The sequence below is a fragment of the Myxine glutinosa genome, chromosome 5 (assembly GCF_964187855.1).
Source record: "Myxine glutinosa chromosome 5, kmMyxGlut1.1, whole genome shotgun sequence".
NCBI classification, from domain to species: Eukaryota; Metazoa; Chordata; class Myxini; order Myxiniformes; family Myxinidae; genus Myxine; species Myxine glutinosa.
In genome coordinates, this window is record NC_136265.1 from 65831670 (window position 1) to 65849162 (window position 17493).

Genomic DNA, 17493 nt, shown 5'->3' on the forward strand with positions numbered 1-17493 from the left:
GAGGAACCTGGAACAAGCTACAACACATCCAACGCTACGTTGATAAAAGACAGAATGGGAAATGGAGCCTGCAAGAATACACAAGGACAACCAGAAATTCCACAAAAAGGTACTTGTACACATCATATGTACGACCGTTATGGTGCCGAAGCTATAAGGCAGGTCGAGAATTGGTATTTGTGGACAAAGGGACATGATGAGGAGTTTCCAAGAGATGGTACATTTGAGCGAAGTCGATTGGAAAGATTGGAACAAAGATTGAAAGCCAGGAAGAGACAGAATCTAACGGTAGACTGGCTTGCATTCCATCTTTGGGATGGTGAATCCAGACAACGGGAACAGCAAGAACGGATAACGGATCTAGAACTTAAAATAAAAAGGATACAGGATACAGTGGAGGAGACAAATGCACAACTGCCCTCGAAATTAGGAATGAAAGGGACAGTTGTCCCATCTGATTTCCAGTTGTCTCCCCAAAAAGGACGGCACAGAGAATTTTTTCGTGTTTCGGGAGATAACGAGAGATTGCAGTGGCAACTCAGGGATGTAGAGATGCAGCCCAGCAATACAAGTGCACAGGTGCACAGACCAGGCAACGACAGAAACCAGTGTTTCAAGTGTGGACGGATGGGACATTGGAAAAGAGGATGTCCGTATACCAAAAGGAAGACAAGTTCATAGGGTAAACTAAGATCAAGGGTACCAGTGCTGACCGATACCTCAGACAATGATTAGGCCTTCATTGCGACAAATCCCAAATGACGATTGGCCTCAACAAATTAGATTACTGGACAAACATGAATAACTGTCGATGATTCTTGGGTCTGAAAAGTTTTCGGAGCAAGAATTATTCATTTTTTCTTTTGCTTGTAAGCAAATTAGTAATTAATTGATCACATGCCGAAATTGGATCTTTTATGTTGGGCACACAATTTTAAATTTACAAAGTTGGAACAATTGCTTTGCAAATTTTTGAAACTAAGTGACAAGGGTCACATGATGATCAGGTGAGAATTTCGGACTAGTGTTCCGCATGATTGATAAGTCAGTGGTCGACTGACATGTAAATGGGTGTGTAGTCAAATTTGGATAAATTATTGTGGGAACTGAAAGGGTAATTTCAATGTGACATCATAGGGGTTTTCTAAGAATAAACTTTTTGGTCCATTTGTGTATTAGCATTTCTAAAAAATTGAAGGACAAATTTTATGAAATTGAAATAAAATTGACACCCATCTTGATCTGTAAATAATAGTTCCAACGCAAACAAATACGCATAATGCATGTGTGTGTGTATTTTTGTGTGTCAATGTTAGTGTTTTTTATTGTTTTGTGTATCAATCTTACAAGATTGTTGACACCGACAGTGTGCCTGTCTGGAAATGGATAGTTTTATGTGGATGGGATTGAATATGCAGAGAATCCGTAAAATAAAATAGAAATAAAATTTGATTATGAACATTATCTCTTTTGTCAAGGGAGATGGAATATAAAGATTTGATGTGCTGGGTTATGAGCAGCCATTAATTAAATAGTAAAATTGTGAGTAACTTGGGGATTCCATTTTTGATAGAATTTATATGAGAATAACAGCTATTTATGGATATGAGCTTCATAAAAAGAAATGAGGGAGTACAATATTATCCAAATTTGGGAGAGGTCTTACACTGACTTCCCAGAATACTCTGCTCATGGATTTATATATATATATATATAAACTTGAATTTTATCAGCATATAAATTGTGCTGCATGTATGGATGTGTATTAGGCATAGATGATATGGGAAAATAGTAAAGAAAATCTTGCTGATTTGAACTATTGTGAGTTTTAAAATGGAATGCATTGTGCATCTTAAACCAAGGGGCAGCCATGAACGCGCTGTTACGTTATTTATACTCAGAACGCGCTGTTACGTGTACCTGCAACATATTTGTTAATCTCGCACACCTATATTGGCATACTGGTGTCAGTAGTACTCACTGGGTGCATAGAAATGGATGAGCAACAGTTAAGGGGGTGTGAAAAAAAAACACTTACTTGGATATTTTCTACAAAAGTAGGGGTTTCAATAAGTGGTACCATACACATGGGATTCATCAAATTAAGTTTTGGAGTTCAAACAAAGTCACTGGTTAACAGATGGGAATGGATAGTAAATAAATTCTTCGATGCTGGGTAAATGAAGTGAGATATTACAAAGACTTATTAGAGCTATTGTTCTTCCTTGCAGCAGTGGGAGAAAATTTAGATCCAACATAATGAATCTATAAATGAATGTGATAGGGATAATATCCTCAATTTGTACTAATTATTTGATTGTGGGTAAAGGAATTAATTAATCGTAGTGGATTGTTAACAAGCAGCCTGAAATGTCCTGAGAGTGTGCATCCATGTAATCAGAAATCCCAGATTTGTTTTTACAAACAACATTTTGGTAGAGATCTTATGTGGACGAATACTTGCTTGGTAGATAAAACGGTACTGCATGTTGGCAGCCACTTCAGTGGCCATTTAGGCCGAACAAATAGGGAAAAACTGTAATTGAATATGTAATTTACAGATGAGTATTTGGGAAGTAAAAAGGGAATTTATTGATTTGGGAGACATTTTTCGAAGGTTTATTAAAGTGTTGCAATATGACATTTGGCAAGGAAAATTATTGGATGGGAAAATTAGATCTGTTTATAAAATGAGTTTGTTGACCCATTGAAGTTAATTCTTTGAATTGTTGTTTAATTAGCATTTTGAATTCAAATTGGAAATAGTTTTTTGGTAGAGCTTTGGTTAAAACCTTTGGTTGCAGTGTTTTGGAACAAATTGATAAACCGTAGGAGGTTGATAAGAATATAAACAAATATGGACCTAAAATAGAAAGATTGTTATGATGATATGAATAAATACTGAGATTAAAAGATTAAATCAAGTGATGTTGCAAATGAAACAGTAGAATTAAGATAATGGCATAACGACAATGTTATGAGTTGTGTCAATTACAATATCAGTGAACTCATATCACCACGAGTGACACACTGTTAGGAAAAAGAGGGAAAAGAAAAAGTGGAGAGGAATTATGGTAATAATACATTATGTTTAATTTGTTGGTTTGGAAAAATTGTTGTTGGGAATTAGGTATTCCCGTTTGTGATTGTAATCATATACAATGCTATTCTTAGTTTAGTAATAAAATACATACCTGATTGAATATTATTTGTGTGACGCATATAAATGAATATAACTTTTGTGTTAAGGAAAAACAACAAATTGTTGAATGGGAAACTGTCGGAAGATATACATGATTATGCTGATTTCATGGTAAGATGTACCCTATCTGATCCAGTGTGTGCGGAAAGCAGATTCAGATGTGACTGAGCATAAGGATAAGACGAGATCACATTTTGGAGGGATTGCTAACGGAATTGGGAAGAAGTTCGAGAAAGAAAATTTGTGGCTAAAAAATGAAGTTAATGATGGCATACACCCTCTTTCTCAAAGAATGATGAAGACATTCTCCCGTGTAACTTGGAGATGAATGCTTACCTTCACCAAGGAAATTTATGTGACCATTTGCCTGGATCACACTGCAACATATGAAAGAAAGGCGATCACTTACTCTTGTTTGAAGGCTTCGAACATTCACCACATCAGAAGTTGCAGGACAACGACATTTTACCTGCAACCTCTGTGAAATGCGGGGACATATGTTATTACTTCACCAACGTCCGGGGAACCAGCATGGAGCTGCAAAAAACGGCTGTGCCCTTGTCACAACAGCTGTGCACGATTCTGCTGGTTGCTCCTGGTAAGGACCATGAATGACCTGAACACCATGGTCCCAACATCAGTGTGGATGCATCCGGCATCCCTGTTCCACATCTTGCTGGCCAATCAACGTCACACCAATACTTGCTGCCCACTCACAATGAGGGAGGAGGCAAGTCGACTACAACTGGGTGAAGGCCTTGTTCAGGAATTACTATGGTTTACAGCAAAAAGTGGCAAGAATGCTACAAGGAGAGCAGGGTCAGTCTATGACTCCGAAATGTTACCACAACAGCGAAATCCTACACGAAGTAGTGCAGGAGCTATGAAGACATTAGGAGAAAATGTTTCATACCAGGATTCAAACACAAGTGATCAGCCCTTCCTTTCAAACAAAGTCAACATTTGTGTGGAGGCAAACGTTTTTTGCCAGATGGTGCAGATGCTTTACAAAACTTGAAAATGAAGTGAAATTGGGAAGTAAAAAGGGAATTTATGGGAATTAGGTATTCTAATTCTAATTCTAATTAGGCGGGGTTGCTATCTTTATCAAAAACTCTCTTCCTCACTCGCCCTGCACTGCACTCTCTCCACCTCACCCCCAGGAATACCTCTGGCTACGGCTTCCCCTTCGCTCCCACCTCTTGTTCATATGTGTGTTGTACCGTCCACCAAACAGTGATGACTCCATCTACATCTCGCTGTCTGATGATATGGACCAACTTCTATCTACTCATCCCAACTCTCTCTTCCTCATATGTGGTGATTTCAACTGTCATCATGCCAGTTGGCTGGGTGTGGGTACCTCTCTCACCAGCCATGGCTCCTCAGCAAAGGACTTCTGCGACTCACTGGGACTGACACAATCTGTCAATTTCCCGACCCGGATCTCAATCAACGGAACATCTTCTCTTCTGGACTTGGTTATGACTAACTTCCCTGAAAATGTCTGCTGCTCTTCTTCTGCTCCGATCGGAACATCTGATCATGTCCTTGTTAAAGTGGACATCTCTCTGACCATCCTCAGGGAGCCTGCTCAGCGTCGACGAGTCTGGCATTTCACTCAGGCCAACTGGCACGGTCTTCAAGCAGCCATCAATCATCTGGACTGGTCTCCCATCTCTACCACCTCTGACATCAACTCATCCTGGGAATTCTTCCAAAGTAAATTGCTCTCTCTCATGCATAGATTTATCCCATCTCGTCTTCAGTTGTCATACCCTTCCTCCCGTCCATGGTACACGGAATCTTGTGGTGAGGCTGTTGCCCAGAAACAACTTGCCTTCGTCTCCTGGAAAGCAAATCCAACGGAAGGAAATCTCATTTCCTTTCACAAAGCCCGAAACAAGTGTGTGTCCACCCTCAGGAGAGCCAGGAAACAATATCTCTCCGTTCTCAAGACCGAACTCTCTTATCTGTCTCCCTCTTCCAAATCCTGGTGGCGTCTGGTCAAATCCGTTTCTGGTGTTTGTTCCCCCTCCATCCCCTCCCTTACCTCAAACGGCTACACAGCTGACTCCGCACGTGAAAAAGCTGAATGCCTCAACTCTGTGTTTGCCTCTAAATCTTGTGTCCCAAACCCATCCCTCTCTGTACCCACCATACCCAGTCGTACCCTGCTGCTCCTGGACTCCGTGTCCTTTCCTCCTGACAAGGTGGAAAAGTTTCTGTCAACCCTCGACTCTGATTCTGCAACTGGACCCGACGGCATCAGCCCACGGGTCCTAAAATCCTGCTCTGCTGCTCTATCTCACCCTCTCTCTGTTCTCTTCACCCTCTCTTTTGCTCAAGGTCAACTGCCATCTGCTTGGAAATCAGCCAACATCACCGCTTTGCACAAAAAAGGTGCAAAAACAGATCCTAGCAACTACAGACCAATCAGCCTTCTCCCAATTATCAGCAAAGTCATGGAATCCATCATTGCTTCTGATATGAAATATTTCCTCTTCTCCAATGGCTTGATCTCTGATCATCAATTTGGTTTCAGACCAGGTCACTCTACTCTGGACATGCTGCTTCTGCTGTCTCAACAATGGATGGAGGTCCTCAATGCCAAACAGGAAATTAGAGCTGTCTCCCTCGACATATCACGTGCCTTCGACACGGTCTGGCACCCCGCTCTGCTCACCAAACTCTCCTCCTTTGGTATCCATGGAAATCTCCACGCATGGCTGGCGGACTTCCTCTCTAGTCGTCGTCAACGTGTGGCCCTGAATGGGTTTCTCTCATCTCCTCTTCCTGTTCAGGCTGGAGTTCCCCAAGGCAGTGTTCTGGGCCCCGTGCTTTTTCTGGTCTTCATCAATGATCTCTCTGACTCTCTCGAAAATCCTCTCTATCTCTTTGCTGATGACTCCACTCTCTGCCGCTCCATTCCTCTTCCCTCAGATCGGCAGTCTGCTGCCTCCTCACTCTCTGAAGACCTGGACAAAATCACAGACTGGTCAAACAAGTGGAACATGTCTTTCAATCCTGACAAATCTCACACTCTTACTATGTCTCTCCGAAAAGATCGACTGGACAACCCTCCCATCTACTTTCTCAACAATCCTCTCCAAGAAGTTCTGTCGCTCAAGATTTTGGGTCTCACTATCTGCCATGATCTTTCTTGGGAAAACCACATTTCCAAGCTGGCCTCCAAAGCCAGTCGCCGACTGGGCATCCTCCGTCGTGCGAAGTCCTTCCTCGGCACACCTGAGCTCCTCACCACATACAAGGCTTTCATCCGCAGCTCAATGGAATACTGTTCTCCCCTATGGGCCGGTGCTCCTGCCTCACACCTAGCTCGGCTTCACGCTGTTGAAACCAAAGCTTTCAGAATTATTGGAATCTCCCGTGATGAAGCTATCTCTGAGGGCCTTTCACTCACTCACCGCAGGCAGGTAGGTGGTCTTTCTGTCTTCTACCGACTCCTCTCCGGCCTTGCACCCCCAGCTCTCTCTGTGCTCTGTCCCCCAAATATTCCTACAGGTCGCACAAGATCTGCCAGCAACCCTCTGATGGTTAAACTGCCGAAATCTCGGCTCTCCGCTCACCTTCACTCTTTCATTCCTCTTTTCTCCCGCCTCTGGAACAAACTCCCTCACTCCCTTCAATCCCACTCCTCCCTCCAGGTCTTTAAAACAGCTGTTCACCACCATCTCTTATCTTCCCCCATCCAAAACCTTGATCTTTTCTACCCCCGCTAATTCACCCCAGATCCACCTTGTTTGAAATTCCAACTTCTTTCCTGGAAGTCCTGGCAGTGTCCATATGTTTTATACCTCTCCCACTGCCCCCTTCCCACGCCCCCCCCCCCCCCCCAAAGCCCTCGCCCTCTCTCAGATCTCTCGATGTCTCCATGTCTCTCGGTCCCTGCTCTCAAATGTTGTGTTTGTGTCCTTCCCCCTCTCTCCCCATCTTGTCTACCGCTCCCTATGTTATATGTTTTATGTGTCGGTTTGTCTTTCTGTGTGATTAATGTTCGCTCTTTCACGAGCCTCGATATTGTATACAAAAAAAAAAAAAAAAAAAAAAAAAAAAAAATTGTTGTATCTTGGTGATGGTGAAGTGTTGTTTTGAAAATATATTTGTGATGCAAATGCAATAGATTGAACGATATGGAAGGAGTAAATGACCAACGAAATGTTTTGTGATTCTTGCAGGATGACGGTGTATGCCCAAGGGAATTTGATTACCAAAGTGATTGATTATTTACTTATACTTGTAATGATGTTTACTTGTAGTGATTGATTGTTTACTTATATTGATGTTTAGATTAATGGTTAATATAAACAAACAAAAAAAAGATGAGGGAATTGTGGAAGTGTAACTCAGTGTAACTTATTAATTGGCACTGGTAACATTAATTAAACTGGTAACGAAGCAGATACATTTTACATGCAAACTCTGTGAAAGACGAGTTTGTAAATGAGTGTCAGGAATGCGCCCGAACATGATAATCTCTTGTCCACCTGGTCACAGCCCCTGGCTGAAGCACCCCCCTATCGTTTGGTAAACGGAACTCACAACAGGAGGGGAGCGAGCTGATACCAGGACTTGGTACATGCATGACCTCGGGGCATTAGCGGAGAGGGGATTAAGTCCAGTTTGTCCATATAAACGAGAGCAAACGTGGAGTCGACAGGACTTGCTACCAAGAGCTCTGACCAACGGGAGTGGCGGAGGAACATCAGCCGAACGAGAAGGATCAGCGAAAAGAGTTAATCTCAGCCATTGAATTATGCGGTATTATTTGGTAAATGGAATGAAGTGAATAACCAGTTAATAAACCAGACCTTTTGTAAACCTGTGTCCGGTCATTGGAGTCTTGAGTCTCTCAGCTACAAATTCTCCAACACTACCCACCTGCACACCTCCACCACTGCAGTTGCCTCCGAGCTTACCTGCTCCTTACCTAACCTATCTACCTGGGGAAGGCCCTCCTTGGCACTTACCCCACTCGGTGCCCTCTCTGGCACTGGGATACCCGGGTCCGTCCTCCGGAGGCCCCATCCACAACTCTAACGGCTCCCAGAGCCCACCTGCGGCCTCACCTGGCCGACATCCTCACAGTGGTGGAGTGCCCATTCAACTACACACACTAACAGGCCACACGCCCAGTCATTTCCACAACACTAATGCACCCATCCAAACACCATTCTTCCACCACGCACCACAGATGCCAATATCCAACCACAATTTACCTACTCCCTCTACCTAACTCTTAAACTACCCTCCCCGGGTATTCGTGATAGGGGTCCACTTTTCCCCCATGCACACCTTCGCACCATCCACTCCACTCCACAGTTTCCACCATACTCACTCCACGCCATCCATTCCATACTCCATATATTCCATACTCCATGTGTTCCATACAACCATGCTCCATACACCTGTATTTGCACACCTGTGCCATCACTCCTGGTGCTTCCTGCACCCTCCTTCCTCCAGGACCATTTGGTCAACACAACACACAATCACCACTACTCAGTCATACACTGCTCCATACACCTGTTCACTTGCACACCTGTGCAATCACACCTGGTGCCACCTGCACCCTCCTTCCTCCCAGGTTTCTTCAATCATTCCATACAATGCACAACCACAATTATTCCTCATACGCTGCTTCATACACTTTCAATTCTCAAACACACGGCATCATCTGATCTAACTACTCCCTGCTAAAACTCGCGCTTCCCAGTCGCCCCTTATATTATTGCGCTCCCTCGTCATTATAATCCAACTACCCTCTCTATGTCCCCACTACCTGTCCAATGTCGCTACTTAAATCTTCAGTTACCTATGGTCAATCTCTAGGTCCCTATACATTATCCAAACCCTCCCTCGGTGAGCTTACACTGCCAAACCCCATAAAACTATAGCTCCTTTGCCCCCGTGTGAGGGATGGCGGATTTGCCATCCCACCACATCGGGTATCTCCCACTATCAATTTTGCTCATCAAATTCCAGCCAATCAAAAATCTGCCAATCATTCTACCAATCATTTGCCAATCATCAAATTTTTTGCCAATCCTATTCACTACTCAATTTCGGATCAAAACACTATTACCATCACAGTCCACTATATCCGAGCCTCGGTGGGTCGTTACCTCATTAAAACTCGGCTTCGCAAAGCCGAGCAATGAATGCGGGTGGTTTGGTCGCCTGCAGGTTGAGTCCGTCCGGCATTCACGATTCTGGGGAGGAGGCTTCGTTGGGCCGAGATTCCACGCACCATCTCGGCGTGGAACCTTGCGGTCGCCGGCCCGATGGCTCAATCTCGCCCGGGCGGAACCCCGCCCCTGCCACCAGGGGGCACCATTCCGATCCCTTCGACCTGGCCCCCCTCCCCCGGAATCGCCGCTCTGACGCGGCACCGACCATTCAGTGCGGGACCCGGCCCGATTCGTGCGCGACGCTCCGAAGAGCGACGCGCTTATGGTCCCGGCCGGTCCTCGCTGCAAACAAAACGCACCGCGCACGGAGTGCTCGCCTCGGCTATCCGTCGCCCTAACTGCTAACCCGGTTAACGTCGATGCTTCACTTGCATGCTCACACCACGCGACCCTTTTCACACTCACCAAACCCGGCGTCTCGGCGCCTCCAGTGCATCCCACACACTCCGTCCGTTCTACCACCGCACTCCCTGTTACACACCACATCTCTCACGCACACTCACTGGTTGCACACTTCCTTAACACACCTCATGCACTGTCTTGCGCACTCTCCTTCGGTACGTACTCCATACCACTCACCATTGGCGTGCACTCTCGCATCCACCCACTCACGTGTTCCGATGTGCCCTGCCGCACATGCACCACAACCAACTCAGATGTGCTTTCTCGCACACTCTCACCGTTCATCCCAGGTGTGCATTCTTGCACCCGCTCCTCCACCAACTCACTCTCCGGGTCACTCTCACCCTCGCATGTACACTCCGTATCGCTCTCACTCCCTGTGTCACACCCCGTACACCCCGACGTGCATTCCCGCTCGCACTCGGTTTCACACTCGCGCTTTGTAACACGCTCATTCCCCGATGCACACTTTTTTTCCACAAGCGCACCATTTCCACTCACAGGGGACCCTTCACCAACGCCCGGATGCTTTCTCGATCCCAAGCGCGCGAACATTCTTTCTGCGCCAAACATCCTCCTGCTGAAAAACCTCTTAGCACCATACACAGCACGACTCACCTTTGGGATCCTCTTCTCTACGTGCACCTGCAAATCTTTATAAGGATTAGCAAGTATGGCATCAGGATGTGAACTTAGACTTTGTGCACAATCCATTTCTCCCTCCAACTGGTGCTTTTTTTATTCTGCCGTCTCTACAAGCCCGATTTTAACTATTTCTTTTTCTTTAATGACTGTTGGCTTTAATAAAATTCCCTCTACCTCTGCGGTCGCCGGCTGCCCCATACCCCGGGTCGCGATCTCTATACCCGTCATTTTACCCGCGCTTTTCTCCACTTCGCCCAACCAATGCTTCTCGACCCGCTTTACCTCGTCGTGCACCCTCAGGACCCTCTCGCCCGACATGCGATCCATGCTCTCCCCACATTTTTGTATGCTCTCCCCACATTTTTGTATGCTCTCCCCACATTTTTGTATGCGGTCACCCATTCTATCCCCAACTTTACCGATTTGCTCAATTTTGCTTCCTAGCCCCCCGATTCGATTTTCTAATCGCTCCCCCATTCTGTTTTCCAAACCTCCAATTTGGTTTCCCATTTGCTGCCCCATTCTGTTTTCCATCCCTTTGAAATTATCGTCTATCTTTAACATAAAGGCTATCATCTGTTTCATAAACAGGTCCAAATTCATTGGTGGCACGGGCTCAGCTTTCGCAGCCACGTGCGAGCCGCCATTTTGTGCCTCTACAACCACGTGTGCGAGGGCGCCATCTTGTGCACCTGATACCCCCGCAACCACATCTTCATTTTTTCTCCTCCTCCCTCTCCTCCATATACATTTCCCTGGGGTCCTGGGTCGCTTCTAACCCCTCTTCTAATTCCCCCACCGGCATCCGGCCGCCTTGATCATCCATGGCGCAATTTTAAATTTGGGATGTTAAACAAAATTTCGGCCGCTCGTAATTTCAACCAAATTTTTTCAGATGTTAAACATTTGGTTCAGGTCCAATCCCACTCTCCTGACACCAATTGTTACGGAGCCCAACGTCGGCCTCTTTCCCCCTTATCGAGGGGGGATTAATCCCCTCGTCTATGACTGACCAACGTGGTCCCGAGGGTATGACGTCACGCCCGGTCGGCGCTGGGTAGGGTATTAGGCCCAACCGTCCTATGACCTAAATACCAGCGCCTCCCGGTACGCAAGGAAACACCCACCCGCTCACGGCTGCAGCGTAATAGATTGGTTGCGCCGAGCGAAGCGAACTGCGGCGTGAGCCGTTTATCGAAGGGGCTAAACCCGGTTCATATGCGTCGGCCAAATCGCGCCACGTATACTCAATTTGGAAACCTCTAAAGCGACCGAATGTGAAGAAGAAGACAAAGTAGGAAGAACAGGGATTTATTATTATTTACACACAACTCAAGGAAGAAAAGCAATCAAATTAATATACAAGGAAATGGAAGAATCAGAAGGACACAGTGCAAATACTAGCTTATACTATACAGTCTTACGGGTGTGACACGCCCCCCCTCTCTTTGGGTACCGCCCTCCCCCGTGCTCTGTTACGTTGCCTTATATGGCATGCCACGGTCTTGCTACCTTATTTGGGCATGGGGCTGAACAGCCCGCCCCTCGTTGAGAGCCACAGGCTTGTATCCTTATTTGGGCATGGGGCTGAAAAGCCCCGCCCCTCCTGGCGCCCCAGGGACAAGACGCACAAAACAAACTCACGTACACGAATGGGGAATTGCAGAGTGGATTGGCTGGAGGGAGAGGAAGGTAGAACCACAAGCCTGGAAGGTTGAGCAGGGCGCACAACAAGCAGGTCCTTTCCGGTCTGGGAGTGAGCAGGGCGGCGGCAGCACACGTATATTGGTCGTTCCACGCGGCAGGGCTCGTTCTTGCCTTGACACGCCTCGGGCTCTTTCGGTCATCTGCTCCGGTCCTCTCATTCTTTCCTTGCGCGATCGTCGCACGCTTCTCTCACACCTCAAACGCGGGTGTGACACGCCCCCCTCTCTTTGGGTACCGCCCTCCCCCGTGCTCTGTTTCGTTGCCTTATATGGCAATGCCACGGTCTTGCTACCTTATTTGGGCATGGGGCTGAGCAGCCCGCCACTCCTGGCGCGCCCTGGGCTTGCCTCTTCCCGGCGACCTCACCCTTCCTGTCCAACAGAGCACGGAGCACATATTCATCATAACAGCGAACGCCGCTTCCAAAGCTAGGCCAGTTGAGGGGGCACACACCCCACGCTTGCTAAGCTTCGTTACCCAGAGAGGGAGAGTTCGGCTGGGAAATGTCATTATTGAAGGGGAGCTATCCTTATTTGATTTGGTGCAATGGAGTGTGAATTACTGGGCAACAGAGTCTTAAGGGCGTCTGACAACTTAAATACCCAGCTCGATATTAAACCAAATTTGTTCAACATGATGAAAAATCACAATATTTGTCGAGATATTTCTGGCGAATATGCACTTTTTGACGGCTGTGACGAAATCATTCGGTTACAAACTTGCAATCCCATTGATGGAGATTACATCTGTTGTAAAAATCAGATCTACAACATTGTCCCAATAAAAAAATAAAAAAATAAAAAAACACCTTTAGAGGCCATTTTCCCCCGCAAGCGGGGTTTGGCCTTTTTCGGGGACCGTGGTTGTTGTTGTTTTTTTTTTGGTCCCCTTTTTGAAGCAATGTTTTACGGCCGGATGCCCTTCCTGCCGCCAACCCTTTTTGTCGCCTTTTACGACAAGCAGGGAATTACCAGTGAACTGGTACTCAATTAGCCGACCTCAGAAGGATGACAGGCTGAGTCAACCCCCCTGGCATTAATTCAGCGATCGACCGGGATTCGAACCCAGGATCCTAGGATCCTAAGCTGGCACCTTAGCCGCTAGCCCAACACCAACACCAGCTATATGTCCCAAAAGTAGCTTTAATTCAGAATCGATCTCTTCAAACACCTGTAAGAAATCAACAAGAATAATATCAGCATACCATAATCATAGAAGTAATAATGAATTGGCAATTGGTACAAGCAAGCCTGGAACATCTGGCAATACGCACCATTCGAATATGCACTACCACACAGAATAAATGTCACAGGAATGAATCAGAGCGATGTCCGTCCGAGTTCTTATAGAAGCCCCTCAGTGGTCGGAGTCAGCATAGCACCTGGGTTCAACTTCGACACAATTTCATGACAACATCAAAACACAACGGCATGACTTTGTCATTACAAATGTTGATAGGAAGCTGATGGTTGATCATGAACTCATCCATTGTCCTCCGAGAGGTAAGCATTTCAACTCTCAACAAGAAACAGCAATGAGAGATTGCAGACCCTCGCCAGCATGTGGTTTTAGTGATTTTAAGGCTTTTGTGTTAAAACAAATATGGCGACCCAACCATGTGACCGACGACGTCCTCATTATTTTTTAAATTTTTCTCCACCAATGTATCCCCAGATGACGCTCAAGACATTTCATCTTGATCGGATGAGGTTTTGTACTTGTTAAATTATAACGTCATGATGGAGGCACCTATGACATCATCCTTAATATATGTTATCCCGCATTGAGATTTCTTTACAATGAGCCATGTCTCAATTTTTTCGATGCAGCGCTTTCGGAGATATAGAGGTGCAAAGTTTTTCGGTTTTTCCAAGATGGTGACTGTACCACGTGACTTATGATATCATAATTATCATTTAAAACTTATACTGGAGGAGACGCACCTATGGTGAAAATGTCCTGTCAATCGGACCAACGGTTGCAGAGAAAATCATATTTATTGTGTGCGGACAAACAGACAGAGAAACTGACTCAAATGCAATACCCTCGACCGAGGATAATAATATTTGTGCGTTCGCCATGTGCGTAGCAGGGTGCGCCAAAGTGCTTGGAGTTGGATGCGCTTCTATCTTTCTTTCTTTTTCCTCCTGTGAAATGGTTGCACTTGCTCTGTGTTAACAGCCAGAAACTTCTTCAGGACATACAAGCCCAGTGATGCCTTCCTCAAGATCAACTAAATGCAATGTGCAAACACACCCTTTGATCTTAGGATCTTCTTTTGTGTATCATCAGATGGCCAGCTCAGTGTCGTGCAGCCATGCCCTCGTCTCTGGTCCTACGTCGAAGAGGCCGGCTTCTGAAGGTGGTCTGTATAGGGGGCAGGTGGTAATTATGTGTTCGGCAGTCTGCTCAGGCTCGCCGCACTCGCACGCGGCGCTGTCTGCCAGGCCCCACATCTTCAGCAATGATTTGAAGCGGCCGACCCCCATACGTAGACGGTTCAGCAAGGTCCATTGCAGGCATGGTAGATCTTCTCCTACGACGCCACCTCCTGGGTCCCAGATGTAGCGGTGGATGCGGGTGGGCCCGGTCGTTTCCCACACCTGCTTCCAAGATGCCGCCAGCCCTGCGCTTCCAGACAGGTCCTCAGGAATAGAACTGAGCATCTCTTGTGCCGCCTTGTTGTAGGGATGGCGGGACTTGAATCTGCTTGGAGGCACCACTATCGTTGTGGTGTTGTGCAGGATGTGCCAGTCATGTTTCTGGGCATTCCTTGCCAGGGCAAGGGTAGCAGCCTCCCGTCGGAGGCCGGCCGGTGCGATTCCTGCTAGGACTGGCAGGTGGAATGCCGGGGTGAGCTTCAAGCAACCAGCAACAATGCGGAGGGCGTTGTTAATGGCAACATCAACCTTTCTCACGTGTGGGCTTCTGCTCCAGGCTGGGGTGCAGTATTCGGCTGCAGAGAAGACCAGGGCTTGCGTGGATATTCGTAGGGTCTTGGCGGAGGCTCCCCAGGTTGTACCAGCGAGACGTCGGATAAGCGAGACCCTTGATGTCACCTTGGCCTTAACTTCTTCTAGGTGTTGCTTGAAGGACAGTATCCGATCTAGGCGTACACCGATGTACTTTGGGGCTTGCTGTAACTCCAGGCGTTTGTTGTCAACGAACACGTCCAGTTCCCTTTTTGCTTCTCTGTTGTTAAGATGGATCTGTTGTTCAGATGTTAAGATGATCTCTGTTGTTAAGATGATCTTAGGATGAGATCACATTTACCACATGGTCCCTTATACGAGTGATGATCACATTCTGCCCGAGGTTATTGTCACAATGACGATATCTGATGCAAATTGCTGCTTCTACCTCCACCTTGTATATCACAAGCACATATTTCACCATCGTGGAACAACCGACAGCTTCTCACTATCCTCCAAAGGCTGTTGCGAGCTGGTCAGGTCTGTGTCTGGTACACATGCCCTTTCCATTTTTTCCCTCGTAAAATACGGAGTCATGCTGGACTGCTTGAGAAAAAGCACAGTTTGTATTGTGCAGGTGTGTTGGGCCTTATGGCCTCCTCCTGTGTCAGAATTTCTTGTATTTGTTTCCCTGTATTTTCTTGTCTCTGCTGTCACATCCTGGCACGACACGTCCTGGTGAGGGTCTGCAATCTCTGATTGCTCTTTCTTATTTGTTTTGTGTTGGATGTACAACCCTTTGATTTCAAAATGTTTTTTTGCCTTCGTTGGACTTTGTCCGAAATGGAAGCTTATGGATTGGCTCTTTTCCGTCCATCCACGCGTCAATACATCCGTCCTCAACCATATTTCTGGCATATGTGGACGTATTTTGTTCATTTTTTTTTTTTGTTTTTTTTTTTGTGTACAACATCGAGGATCATGAAAGAGCTAACATCAATCACAAAAAGGACAAACGGACACATAAACCATAATAAAGGGAGTGAGAGACAAGATGGGGAGAGACAGGTAAGCACACAAGTCCAACAGCAGAGAACAGGGACAACGGAAGATCCGTGGGAGGGTGAGGGCTTGGGGCGAGGAGGCACGGGAAGGGGGAGGGGGTGAGGTGGGAAAGGTATAAAACACATGGACATTGCTAGAACTTCCAGGAAAGAAAGAAGTCGGGATTTCCCCCAAAAAAGTGGATTTGGGGTGAATTAACAGCTGGAGAAGAGCTCAAGGTTTTGGATGGGGGAAGACAAGAGATGGTGGCGAACAGCTGTTTTAAAGACCTGGAGGAGGAGTGGGATTGAATAAACTGTGGGAGTTTGTTCCAGAGGCGGGAGAAAAGAGGAATGAAAGAGTGAAGGTGAGCAGAGAGCCTTGATTTTGGCAGTTTAACCATGAGGGTTTCTGGCAGATCTTGTGCGACCTGTAGGAATATTTGGGGGGAGAGAGCACAGAGAGAGCTAGGGGGGCAAGGCCGGAGAGGAGTCGGTAGAAGACAGAAAGACCACCTACCTGTCTGCGGTGAATGAGTGAAAGGCCCTCAGAGATAGCTTCATCGTGTGAGATTCCATTGATTCTGAAAGCTTTGGTTTCGTATGTGTAAAGTCGAGCAAGGTGTGAGGCAGGAGCACCGGCCCAGAGGGGGGAACAGTACTCCATTGAGCTGCGGATGAAAGCCTTGCATGTGGTAAGGAGCTCAGGTGTGACAAAGAAGGACTTTGCATGACGGAGCATGCCCAGGCGGCGACTGGCTTTGGAGGCCAAAGGCAACACATGAAGACAAATACTGTATGTGCAAATAATTTTGATCCACAATGCGATCAAAGATGTCCGGCTAGCGGCTATTTTAGTTGTAAAAACAAAACCTGATGTTGAAAACCCCAATAATCACTCTGCTCCGAGGCTGAACAAGGCGGTGCAACATGCGTGAGGTAAAAGTTGGAGAAAACGTCTCATTTTATTAAAATGAGTTTATCAAAAGGGAATTTCTTCAACCATTTCTCAAACATGGATTTACTGATCTTGTACAAACTTGGCACACAGATCATGAATGATGGCTTACATATGCATGTCATTTTTTTTGGAAATCAGAACAATGATGGCCGACTTTCAGCCAGTGTATTACTTAAATGTGGCTCCAACCATTTATTGGACATGCATGGATGAATTTTGTTTACACTTGCCACATAGACAATACATGAGAGTATACATGTGTAAAAGATTTTGTTTTGTAATCTGAGCAAAGATGGCCGACTGGCGGCCTTTAACTCTGCACAGAAAAATAACTAAAACCGCAGGGACTTCGACATTTGATGTCTTTTTCTCCTTGTTTTTTTGGTATTCATTTTATCTCTTTACTTAA

General features: G+C 46.2%; 1 protein-coding gene across 1 annotated transcript in view; it reads left to right on the forward strand.

Annotated features, from left to right (window-relative positions):
- Nucleotides 1-17493, forward strand: part of LOC137412853 (uncharacterized) — a 195351-nt gene that overhangs the window by 29660 nt on the left and 148198 nt on the right. The gene's annotated exons all lie outside the window — the stretch shown is intronic.